The following is a 10,910-nucleotide window of genomic DNA, read 5'->3' as shown; positions in this document are numbered from 1 at the left end:
GGAGAATATGTATTTGTTCATCTATTTCAGTCCATCTGATGTTTCAGATGGGGTTCTCATTAGTTATTTCTCTCTAGAAACTGTGTCTTAGCTTTCCACTTCACTGGAAGCCATAGGATTACTCATTTTTAAAAAGTGTTTTAAAAATTACCAAAATAATATATGCCTATTGTAACAAATTCAAATAAAACTAAATTATGTAGAGTTAAAAGTAAATGTATGAGCCCTACATACCGATTGTTTAGATATGAATCACACATCCGTCCCCAGAAGTAATCCATATTAACCATTTGATCTGTATCCTTCCAGAATTTACATTTTACAAATATATATAAATATATAGGTGCGTGCATTTAAAATTATAGTGTACGTTTACTGTTAAACTTTGTTCAACTTAATATGTACTGCTAGTTACTTTTCCTTTAACAGTACATTATAAACATCTTTTTATATCTGTACATATAGACTAACTTCACTTTTTAAACTTCTACATAGGCCATGGATTGTAATTCACATAAGCGTCCTCCTGTTGACGGGCGTTTCGGTTAATTCCAATCTTTTGTTATTAATGATTCTGAAGTGCACATTATTCTATGCATTTTTTTGTGCGCTTATGTGAGGATTTTTGGAGGATAGATTCATAGAAATGGAACTGCTGGATTAAAGAGAATGTATATTTTAAATTTTGATAGACACTTCCACATTGCCCTCTCAAAAGTCTTTATCAACATACACTATTTCCAACAGCACATGAGGGTCTACATTTCTTCACACCTTTCATTACAATGGCTAGTATCATTTAAAAAAATTTATTTCCTATTTGATGGGCAAAAGGAAATATCAAATTTTTATTTAGTATTTTCCTTGTTATTTGAGCTTGATGATAAAATTTCGTATGCTTATTAGATGTTTGTATTCTTCTGTGAATTGCCTGTTCATATGTGTGCCCTCTTGAAAAAAAATTATTTCATCCTTTTTGAAATTTTGCACAATATTTCTTCTTTTTAAAACATACAATTTATTTTAAGTAACACAATAACGTTTTTGCTCTTCACAAAATTGAACTGCTATAATCAATTTAAATTCCTCAGTTTGTGGTATACTAAATAATTGGTCCCTGCCAATCATCTCAATACCATTTATTGAACAACCCATCTTTTCATTATTGAAAGAATAATTTTATTTCTTCCTTTGCAGTATTTTTATATATTATTTCCTTTCCTTTTTTATTTTAGTTTTGAGAGTTCTTTATATGATCTGATACAAATTGTTTATCACATATGTGATTTGCAAAAATTTTTCCCCAGTATGACTTGTCTTTTCACCTCTTAAAAGTGTCTTTTGAAAGCAGAAGTTCTTAAGTTTGGGAAAGTCCAGTTTATCATTTTATATCTTTTACAGATCATGCTTTTAGTGTCATAGCTAAGAAATCTTTGCCTAACAAAAGCACACAAAGATTTTCTCCTATGTTTTCTTCTGGAAGTCTTATGCTTTACATTTAGTTTTATGATCAATTTTGAGTTCATTTTTGTGTATGATGCAAGGTATGGATTGATATTCATTTTTTTTGGCATGTGGATATCCAACTGTTCTATATGAAAAAGACTAGCTTTCTCTACTGCTTTGCCTTTGCATATTTGTCAAAGATCAACTGACCATATGTATGTAGATCTATTCACGCACTCCCTATTCTGTTCCATTGATCTATTTGTCTTTTTTATGCCTACACTATACTGTCTTGGTGACTGTTAATAATAAATCTTGAATTTGTACCTTATGGGTCTTTCAACTTTATTCTTCTTTTTCAAAGTTGTTTTGGCTGTTCTACGTCCTTTGCATTTCCATATGACGTTTAGAATCAGATTGTCAATTTCTATTAAAAAAAGATTGCTGTGATTTTGTTTGGGATTGTACTGAATCCTTAGCTCAGTTTTGGGGGAATTTAAATCTTAACAACGTTGAGTCCTCCAACCCACGAACAACGTATATCTTCCCATTTACTTAGGTCTTCTTTAGTTTATCTGAGCAAAGTTTTGTAGTTTTCATTGCACGTCTTTTGTCAGACTTATCCCTAAGTATTTTATATTTTTTTGATGTTATCATAAATGGCATTTTTTAAATTCAACATTTTGAGTGTTCATTGCTAGTGTTATGAGCTAAATTGTGTCCCACCAAGAGATATATTTTGTCCTAACCCTGCAGTACTTGTAAATGAGACTTTATTTGGAAATAGGATCTTAGCAGACGTAATTAACTAAGTCAATATGAGGCCATGCGGAGTAGGATGTGCCCTTAGACCAATAGGACTGGTGTCCTTATAAGAGGAGGGAAATTTGGACACAGTCATGCAGAGAGGGAAGATGATATAAAAACTCACAGGGAAAAGGTCGTCATGTTGACAGTGGAGGTGGAGATTGTAGTGAAGCATTTACAAGCCAAGGAATGCACGGATTGCCAGAAAACACCAGAAGCTAAAAGAGGCTAGGGAGTATTCTCCCCTAGATCCTTCAGAGAGGACGTGGCCCTGCCAACACCTTGATGTCAGACTTCCGGCCTCCAGAACTGTGAGTGAATAAGTTTCTGCTGTTTTAAGCCATCCTAGTTTTGGGTACTTTGTTATGGCAGCCCTAGGAAACAATTACAGCTAGTATGTAGAAGTAGAATTTATTTTTGCTTGTTGATCTTATATCCTGAAACCTTGCCAAACTCACTTATCAGTTCTAGTAACTTTTTTTGTAGATTTCATTGAATTTTCTGTATAGATAATTATGTCATCTCTGAACAAAAACAATTTTATTTCTTCCTTTCCAATCGGGATGTCATTATTTATTTTTCTCGCCTTATTGCACTGGCTAGAACCTCCTGTATAGAGTTGAATAAAAGGGGAGAGAGCAGATATCCTTGTTTTGTTCCTGAACTTAGGTGGAGAGTATTCAGCCTTTCACCATTAAATATGGTATTATCTTGTAGATGCCCTTTATCAGGTTGAGGAAGTTCCCTTCTATTTCAAATTTGTTGAGATTTTTTTTCAATCAGAAATCAGCGTTGGATTTCTGTCAAACGTTTTTTCAATAGATATTGAGATGATCATATATTCTCTTTTCTTTTTTTGTTTTGGAGGGGTCTTTCTTTCTTCAATCTTTTGAAATGTTTTCAATGTTTCAAATGTTAAATCCTCCTTGCATTTTTGGTCACTATGTATTATTTTTTTTATATAATATTGGATTTGCTTTACTAAAGTTTTGTTAAGAGTTTTTTTTTTTTTTTTTTGGAGGAAGATTAGCCCTCAGCTAACTACTGCCAGTCCTCCTCTTTTTGCTGAGGAAGCCTGGCTCTGAGCTAACATCCGTGCCCATCTTCCTCTAGTTTATACGTGGGACGCCTACCACAGCATGGCTGCCAAGCAGTGCCATGTCCGCACCTGGGATCCGAACCAGCGAACCCCGGGCCGCCGAGAAGCGGAACGTGCGAACTTAACCACTGCGCCACTGGGCCGGCCCCTTGTTAAGAGTTTTTACATCTATGTTCATATGAGACATTGGTCTGTAGTTTCCTTGTGATGTGTTTGTCTCATTCTGACGCCAGAGTAATGCTGGCTTCACATAATGAGTTGGGAAGTTTTCCATATGCTTCAATTTCCTGGAAGAGTTTGTGTAAAATTGGTATTATTTCTTTCTTAAACAAAGAAAGAAAATAAATAAAGCTATTTAGGTCACCAATCAAGCCATTTAGGTCTGGTGTTTCCTTTGTAGGAAGGTTTTTAACTACAACTCGATTTCTTTGATAGCAATAAGGTGATTCAGATGATCTACTTTTTTTAAGTGTTTGATATTTTGTTACTTTCAAGGGATTTTTATAGTCACCTAAGTTGTCTACTTTATTGGCATAAATATGTTTTTAATATTCTTTTATTATCCTTTTAATATCTTTAGAATCTGTAATGATGTCACCTCTCTCATTCTTGATATTAATCATTTGTGTCTTTTTTTTGTTTTTCTATCAGTCTGGCTAGATTTATCTATTTTATCTATCTTCTCAGGGAACTAGCTTTTGGTTTCATTTATTTTTATCTATTGATTTTCTGTTTTCTATTCCATTGATTTCTGCTTTATTTTTATTATTTCTTCTGCTTACTTTGGGTATAATTTGTATTTTTTCCCCTAATTTTGTAAGGTGGAAGCAGATATCATTGACTTGAAACCTTTTTTCCCTTCTAGAATAGACTGTTAGAGCTATAAGTTTCCCTTTACATACTGCTTTAGCTACATCCCACAAATTTTATGATGTGTTTTTATTTTCACTCAGTTCAAAAATTTTAACTTCCTTTTTGATTTCTTCTTTTATCTATTAATTATTTAGAATTGTCTTATTTAGTTTCCAAATATTTGGAGATTTTCCAGATATCTTTCCATTATTGATATATAATTTAATACCATTGGGATTGGAAGAATGTATTTTGCATGATCTGTTTCCTTCTAAAGTTATCAAGACTTCTTTTGTGGCCCAAGATATGGTCTATTTGGTTGGTAAATGTTCCATGTGCACTTAAAAAGAATGTATATTCTGCTGTTGTTGATTGGAATGTTCTATAAATGTCAATTAGATTGAGTAAGTTGACAGTGTTGCTCAAGTCCTTTCTATCTGCTGATTCTCTGTCTACTTGTTCTAGCAATTATTCAGAGATGGGTACTGACATTTCTGATTATAATTATGAATTTATCAATTTCTCCTTGCAGTTCTATCTGCTTTTGCTTCATGTATTTTGAATCTCTGTTTTTAGGTACAGAAAGTTTAGAATTATTGTCTTCTTTTTTTTTTTTAAAGATTTTATTTTTCCTTTTTCTCCCCAAAGCCCCCTGGTACATAGTTGTATATTTTTAGTTGTGAGTCCTTCTAGTTGTGGCATGTGGGATGCTGCCTCAGCACGGCTTGATGAGCGGTGCCACGTCCATGCCCAGGATCCAAACTGGTGAAACCCCGGGCCGCCCCCATGAATTGTTGTCTTCTTGATGAACTAACCTCTTTATCATTATGACATTACCCTCTTTATTCCTGATAATACTCTTTGCCCTGAAATCTACTTAATCTGGTGTTAATATAGTCATTCAAACTTTATCTTGATTAGTGTTAGCATGGTATATGTTTTCCCATCCTTTTACCTTTAACATATTCGTCTTTATATTTAGATGTGCTGTATAGTTAGATATTGCTTTTGTAATCCAATCTGACAAACTCTGCCTTCTAACTGGGGTGTTTAGACCACTTACATTAATGTGCTTTTTGATATAGTCGGGTTTAAATTTTCCACCTTGTTATTTGTTATCTATTTGTACTATCTGTCTGTTGTTTCTTTTTTTAAACTTTTTCTGCATTTTTCTCAATAACATAAATAACTGAAATTCAAAATATAAAATATGGGGGAGAGGTTCAGAGAAAGATTTGGGATTTTAGAGAAGAGAGAGATTGGGTCAAACTGGTGGTGTCAGGAATGGCTGGAAAGACAAAATATCAATTGAATTGGACCTTGAAATATTTTCAGTAAAGGTGACAGTGAATGGAAGGCACACCATGTAGAGGGAATGGGGTGAACAAAAGGGATGGAAGCAGGAGAGGATGTGTTTGGTTCCCGGAATAACAGATCATTCAGATGGTCTGAGGAAGAGTGGCAGGAGAAGATGTGGAAGGTACTTGTGCGATTGCCAGCTTCCTATGGACATCTGCCATCCAGACACCTGAGACACCTGTCAAAGCAAGTGCATTATCTACCCTTCAAACCTGCTCTCTCTCAGTACCCTCTAATTTGATGTGTGGTACCAGCATCTTCCTTAATATCTATACCAGAAGCCTCTGAGTCATCCTAAATGCCTCCTTGTTCCTCAACTCTGTCCGTCCCACCTGCAGGTCATCTCTCAAATTCAAGCTTTCTTTTCTATTCCCGTAGTCTTGGAGCCAGCTCGCCTGCTCTCATGTTCTCTCTCTCCTCAACTAGTGCATTAGCCATCTCACGGGTCTCTCCATTTTTAGATTCTTTTTCCTTCAAACCATTCCTCACACAGCCACTAGCTCCCTGTACCCCCTGAAAATGGATGGAAAATTCTATATGTGTTTTTCTGGAGAAAGCCTGTAGTTTTCATCACAGTCTTAAAGAGAGCAAAAGTCCACAGAAGCTAAAAGCCATTGCCCTGTATCTTTTTTTCAAATGAAACAATTAATGCTCAGTTAATGTGGTCTGTTGACTGACTACTGAACAAGAAGTCAGGAGACCTAGGTTCTAGTTCTCGTGCTGCCACTAATTGGCTGTGTGACTTTTAGGCAGTTGAGTTACCTGCTCTGCATCTGTTTCCTCATCTGTAAAATGGAGGAAGATCTCTTCTTACCTCAAAATGTTATTATTTACAAGCAGATTCCTTTAACATCAGAAATTCCGGTTCATCTCCTCTCAGGCTCTTCTCTGTTCTGTTTCACTAGACAAGCATTTATTGTGGTGTGCAATTCACTGAGCTAAGTTCTGGGGGTAGAAAGATAAATAAAGCACTATTTCTTCCACTTCAGAAGCTCACAGACCAGCTGGGCAGACAGATATGTAAATAAGAAATTACCATATAATGTCATAAAATGCAGAGCTCTGGGAGCACAAAGGAGCCTCTCTTGAGGAGAAGGCACCTAACTTTGTTTGGGAAGGCTGGGGAGGAGTCAAAGAGAAAAACACAGCTGAGTCTGGAAGGATTAGCAAAACTTTCTAGGCAGAGAAGGGGTGAGAGGGCAATTCAGGCAAAGGAAACACCACGTGAAGGCAGAGGCAGTAACGGAGCCCCAAGTTGGCAGAACAATGAGCAGAGGGGCACAGTTTGAATCTCCATGTGTTGAATGTTTGGGCTTTGAATGCACAGGGAGGAACAGGAGATAAGGCTGCAGGGCAGAGTCAGGCACTGAAGGTCCTCCCACAGAGCGCTGCCAAGAAGTTTTGCCTTCATCTGTAGACAGTGGGGAGCCACTGGATTGTTGTAGGCGAGGGAGTTACAGTCTGATTTCTCTTTCAGGAAAATCACATTGGCAACAAGGAGGAAGACAGATTGGGAGGGAATGATGCAAATTTGGAAGTGAAAAAGGTCTAAATAAGGGTGGGGGTGGAGAGAAGATAATGTCTTCCCTTTAAACCTATTACATTAGGAGTAGCCAAAGACTAGTCAGATTCAAGTGTCCAGTAGGAAGATGGAAATATGAGTCTGACGCTCAGAAGAAAGATCTGGATTTAGAAGCATTAGTCAGTAAGCAGCGACCGAAGCCATGGGAGAGAATGACATTCCTTTGGGAGAACATGTAGGGTGAGGAGGAAAGGGGCCAAAGGCTAAATTCCAGGAAATATCAATATTTGAAGTGAGGAGGAGGAAAGATAGTGAGAGGATGGCTGGGTTGCAAGGAGCTGAGGAGTTAAGGATGGTGGTGAGGAATCTGCTCTTCTAAGAAGGTTGGATGATAAAGAAAGAGAGAGAGGGCTGAAGCAAGAAGAGGCTGGAGGGTGTATTTTGTTTTATGTCTACTAGACGAAGATGAAGGATGGAGGTAGGAGAGGACAGGATCTAATGCACACCTGGAGAGATTAGTCCTAGGCAAGGGAGTGGTGGGCATTTACTCTGCCAACAAAGGGGAAAGGGACTCAGAAAGAGTTTGATTCAGTGGTTTTCACATTAGAATCACTGAGGTAACTTGGAAAAAAAAAAAGCCAATATCTGGGCCACACCTTGGAAGTTTCTGGTTTAATTAGTCTGGAATGGGTCATGGTCTGCAGACAATGTTGAGAACCACTGGTTTAATTGTAGGTAACTTTTTAGATGGTGGTAATGGGATGGGCTTTCAGGAAGCTCACTCTTGATAAAGGTTGGATGAATAGGGAATGGTAAAAGTTTGGGACAGGTGAGGAATGGGGAAAGAGGAGCAATTTATTATATTTTATTTTTTTTGGTGAGGAAGATTGGCCCCGAGCTAACATCTGTTGCCAACCTTCCTTTTTTTTTTGCTTGAGGAATATTGTTGCTGAGCTAACATCTGTGCCAATCTACCTCTATATTGTATGAAGGTCACCACCTCAGCACAGCTTGATGAGCAGTGTGAAGATCCGTGCCCAGGATCTGAACCTGCAAACCCTGGGCTGCCAAAGCAGAGCACACAAACCTAACCGCTATGCCACCAGGTGGCCCCAAGGGAAGGAATTTAGAATGGAAGGAAACTAATACCAACTTAGTGGCGTTTATGTGCCATTAATGTAGAAATAAATGAGGCTCATTCTTTGTTCTCAAAGAGCTCAGGAACTTATGGGAGAGAGAGACACACCTTAAAACAACCCTATGTCACTGCAGAGTTCTTAACCAGTTAAGGGTTTTTTTTTTTTTTTTTGCATTTATTTTCTTTTTCACTAAAAGTGACAAAGAATCCAGTTATTTTACAGTATAGCCTGGGTCTGGAAATACTTCTGTAAGCACTGAGTGTAGCCTTTCTAGGAAAATGGGTGCTGGGGAAAGAGCTCTAATATCCTGGGAGGTTGAACTTTCCCGTTTTATCAGCAGGGCTGCAAGACGATGGGGTTCTGGCCTGAGATGTGGGTACATCACTGGCGTCAGCTGTACCCGGGAGGTGGCTTTTATTGCTAACCACTCACACTGAAAAACTTTGATGGCCGTCCTGCTAGGGTGTGAAGCTTCTGTGTTTGAGCAAGATACTAAGGACTCCCCTCTCTCAGCAGCAGTGCTGTAAAAGGGCCCTACTTTTCATCAGAGTAGAAGACCTCATGTTTGCCACCGTGGTCTGGGCTTGACCTCTGGGAACAGCTTCAGCTGCATGGGAAGAAGGCACTTCTCTGTAGCTGAGACCTTCCTTTGGAGAGAGTTCACTGCCACTTCTAGAGACCTTTGTATCTTCCCCAGGAGACTCCGCCTCCTAGGGTTCCGAGAGGCCTTTGGTTTGCCTGTCCCATCCCTGCTGCCTCAGGCCCACGAGCTGGGGGAGTTGGAAGAGCTTTTACTGAGGGTCCTGGCTTTTGGCTGGGAGCCCCCTTCCTTGAGTAAGATTCCTAAAAGGAGAAGTTTGATTGGGAATGGACTGGGCACTGTGGGCACGTGGAGGGGATTCCTTCTCCTACCTTATTAGTTCCATTTTATACACAGGAATTGAGGCTTAAGGAAATTAAGAAACTTGCCCGTGTCCTCAAAGCTAGGAGCTGTGCATTCGCAGTTCAACCTTTTCTACTCTGTTGTCCTTCAGGCTCCTGACCCCCTCTATCACTGCAGTTGGACCCTTTGGGAAAATCCTGGTTGGATGTCACCTTCCTGCCCTCCTCTCTCCTAAATAGTCAGGCTGGGTCCCTTGGGCCCTAAGGCACATGGGTCTCCTCTTTGAGTCTCCATTTCTTCACCCTGTGAATTAAGGATGTGTGAAATCCAGATGGGTTTCCATCCTGGTGATGAGGGTGGAGGGCAGTCCAGGGATTTGCTGCGTGGGACACGTTAAGTCAGATTTTAATGTTGGACCTCTCCTCTGCAATCCAGTGCTTTTGTTACAGAGATAGGACTGAAAGCCCCCAACTTCACCTTCAGAGAGGAGAAAGGAGGGACAGAGCTTATTCCAATCTGATGCCTGGTGTCTTCATTTGTTGACATCCTGACTCAGGCTTTGAGCTTTAGGTGGAGCCAGTCTACAGAATTATCTGTAATTCTGGCGTCAGAAGCCATGCTTCCTATTCTTTGGGCCCTTTTGAGGTCTGTGAGACAGGCTAGCATCACGCGAACACAGTTTACAGTGAACTGCTCGATAGTCAGTCGGGGCCCAGGCAGCTAGGGCAGCCCTGATATTGTGTCAAATTACACACTTGCTGCCCAGCCCTGGGGATGTGCTCTGGGCAGGGCTGGGAACATCCTAACCTTGTCCTACCTCCCTTTACCCTTCCCCCACTCTCCTGCCACTTGTCCCTCATACCCCTGGTTGCCATGGTCACTGTGGGACCCCCCCCGCCCCCCCCTCCCCCCCCCCCCCCCAGTGCAGCCCAGTGCCTCACACATGACAGGCACCAAGCAAATGAGCCCCTGGATGCACCCAGGTACTCGGCTACCTGAAATGATGATGCTGCATATTTCACGCAGTCTGAGTCACTTGCTCACCCACAGTGTGGGAAGGGGGAACGAGGAGAGGCAAAGATTTGGGCGAAGGAGAAGGGAAGTGTTTCTAAAGATTCTCATTCTTTGAACCATCACAATGCAGATGAAGATGGCTCTGTCCCCATCTTTGGTCAAGTTAGAATGGACGACCAAAAGGGATGAGATTAAGTCTCAGAAAAAAAATTTCATCAGGGAGGAGCAAAAATCCCCAAACAAGTGAGGAATAGAGGCTGAGAGTCTGTTTTCTTGCGACTTAATCGCAGGGTTGGGTGGGAAGGTATCAGGATTGGAAGCTGGAGGATGTCGAGATGTTGAGAGGGCCTTGCCCGCTGGGGGAGAAGTGTGTGAAGGTGCTTTTGAAGTACGGATTACTATTCTAGGTAAGTGCCAGGTTGCACAGCAATAATACTAATGATAATATAACAATACTTTGCTTTCACTCATTCCAAGGGGAACATGGACTTCCCACAGCCCAGACTTCTATGGTGGGGGTCACTCTTGGTAGCTTCAGTCTATTGCCGTACTTCATGAAGCCCAGCTGGTTTTCTGGAATGCTCTAAGGCAGAAATGCTCCAATTATGGCGGATATTTTGTGATACCCCATAATCCTGGTGTAGTACGCTCAACTCCGAGGTATCTGAAACCCCTGGGCCGAGAGCCTTGACTGCTTGGGGTTAGGGACGCGACAGGCGAACGCATTTTTACTCTTGGAGGTTTCCTGGGAGAAGGGCCCCACTCCTCGGTCATTCAAACTCCCCGGCG

Source organism: Equus caballus, chromosome 5, assembly GCF_041296265.1.
Source record: "Equus caballus isolate H_3958 breed thoroughbred chromosome 5, TB-T2T, whole genome shotgun sequence".
NCBI classification, from domain to species: Eukaryota; Metazoa; Chordata; class Mammalia; order Perissodactyla; family Equidae; genus Equus; species Equus caballus.
Note: the sequence above shows the minus strand (reverse complement) of the source record.